Below are 2956 nucleotides of genomic sequence, written 5' to 3' on the forward strand. Positions count from 1 at the left end.
AATACATTAGGGTTAGGGTATTGATAACGAATTTAGGTTCACTTCAATGCAGTTCAGTTCAATTCAGTTACCGATTTCCTTCTCTCATGAACAATTCAGTTTACTTCACTTCAGTTCAGTTTACTTCAGTTCAGTTCAATCAACTCAGCTTAGTTCATTTTAATTTAGCTTAGTTCAGTTTAGTTTAGTTTAGTTCAGCTTAGTTTAGTTCAGTTCAGCTCAGCTCAGTGTAGTTTAGTTCAGCTCAGCTCAGCTTAGTTCAGTTCAGTTCAGCTCAGTTGAGTTTAGTTCAGCTCAGCTTAGCTTAGCTCAGTTGAGTTTAGTTCAGCTTAGCTCAATTCAGTTCAGTTCAACTCAGCTCATTAAATGAGAATAGGCCCTAAAGAAATGTTGCCTTTTCAATAACGGTTTAGGGGTTTAGAGTTTAGGATGAATCAACTCATTATTGAGGATTTTACTCTTTAGAGTTAATCAACTCTTTTGATGAAGTTTTTTGGAATACGCAAAAGAATTTCAATTTGCATGAATGTATTATTTTTACAACTTTTCTTATTTTTACATATAATTTATTTATGTCGTAATGAGATTATGCACACACCATACTATGTTTATGTTCTTTTCACATGCAAAATAATATGTTCTATGTAAATAAAATCAAATTACATAAGGGTATAAAAAAATAATCTAAATATTATATACGAATATAAATAAATTTGTATCATCTATTTCCTTTGAATATAATTCTGTATTTTGTATTTTTAAGAAAAATCCGTATAAAAATATGTATTATACGTATAATATATCCGTATATAAATCTGTATTTCCTTTGAATATTGAGCGTTCAACCCTTATTTAATTTGATTTTATAATCCATATAAAAATCCATATTAAAATTTGTATGAAATTCCGTATAAAAAATCTGTACAAAAATCTGTATTTACGCGTATAAATATATCATGTATTTCCTTTGAATATAATTCCGTATTATTCTGTATTTTTAAGAAAATTATGTATTGTGTATTTATAAAATAATTCCGTATTTTTCTTAACAGAGTAAAAAATTCGTATTGTGTATTTATACAAATTTAAGAATTAATTGTGATATTTTAGTTAAGGATAAGAATATTTTTTCAGATTTGGAATTTATTTACTAACATAATTGTAACAACTAAATTTAATAAAATATCCTATAATATCTTCACCTAAAAAAACGCCCCATAATCTTTGTAACAAAAATTTAGCATTGCACGTATAAGGAAGTAGGGTAGGGAATTTTTTTTTTTTTTTTAAAAAAAATTTTCTCCTAAAAAACGCAACTAATATAGGATTTAAAAAAAAACAATATTATTCATCTTCAACCTTAACATTTAACAATGGCGGATTGCAAATTAAAAAAATTGAAAAAACAATTGCGGATGAATCATGAAATTATATCAAACTCAAGCATAATATATATAATTTTGACTAATACTGATAATTATTATGCGAATAAGAAAGTTGGTGAATGCATTATGAAGGAAGTAATCGTTGTAGGTCCATTGATTTTGTACTCCATGAATAAAGGGAGAAAAAGCCAACGAATAAATCAATATATGAAGCCAAAATTTTGATTATATGATGATAAATTTAATTATGAAATTAAAAAAAATATAATAATTTAATTAATTATTTGAACCAGAAGAATGAATGTTGTAGGTTGAACATGAAGGTTTTTGATGATATAGGTTGAAGATGAATATAAAATAATTCTAATCAATTGTATAAACGAAAAAAAAAACCTTTTGAACAAATTAATTTAACCTAACTAGAGTTTAATGACTTGATGATTAGACTTGATGATTGTGTAATGACTTGATGACTAGGCTTGATGATTGTGTTATGACTTGATGACTAGGCTTGATGACTGTGTTATGACTTGATGACTAGGCTTGATGACGGTGTTAATGACTTGATGACTAGATTTGATGACTGTTTTGTTGAGGTATCGAATTGGACGTTTAGGATTAGTCAATGAACAAATAAACGGATGAGATTTAATCTCTTATTGTAGTCGAACATAGTCGTCCGTAGTCGATGACTATGGTAGAATTTTATCCATTTGCTATCTACCTTTGTTATCCAGCTTTGTTATCTTAATTTTTTGTGTTTTTTTTTGTATTATGTAGTTTTATTTGTAGAAATTTTAAACCGATTGATTTTATCGTTTGTTCAGTAATTTTTGATTCGTGAACACTGCAATAAAAAGACTAATCCAATTTCTGATGAAGTTGATCTAAATGCAGATACATTTTCTCTTTTATTTTATGTTTTTTAATTTTGTTGTTATGTGATGTCGATCTTTATTATTTTGATTTGTTTGAGTGATTGTACTGTTTTTTCATGACTATTGTTAATTTTGTGTTTATTTTTGTTGATTTTGATACTCAGTTTTGCATATGTAGCTTAATTACAGGGTCACTTTGTGGAAAAAAATAGTCATTTTTGTGAAAAAATGGTCACTTTTGTGAAAATATGAGTCACTTTTGAAAAAAAAGGGTCACTTTTGTAAAAAAAAAGGGTCCCTTTTCGCAAAATGTTCAATGTACAAAAAAAAATTATTGTAAACCGGGGGCATGCAAAACTTTTTGTAATTTTTTTCACCGGCGCTCGACTTCTTCACTCTAGGACACCGGTACTTGCCTTTTCTTTTCTCACGAATTTTGTCATTCACGGTCAAATTCAACCATAAAATTCTAGATTTAGAATTTCTTGGTCGAATTTAACCATATAAATACAAAGAGATAAAATTTAGAAAGGTATATTTATTTTTCTGAAAACTTTGTTTGTTTTTGTTTATTTTCCTTTTTTGTTGTTTTACTTGGTTTTTTTTTTATTATCTATTTTTTCTTTAATTTCCATGTTTGTATTTATTCATACGAATTTTGTGGATTTTGTGTGTATGATTTAAGATTTTGTA

The sequence above is a fragment of the Chenopodium album genome, chromosome 16, assembly GCF_948465745.1.
Source record: "Chenopodium album chromosome 16, dcCheAlbu1.1, whole genome shotgun sequence".
Taxonomy (NCBI): domain Eukaryota; kingdom Viridiplantae; phylum Streptophyta; class Magnoliopsida; order Caryophyllales; family Amaranthaceae; genus Chenopodium; species Chenopodium album.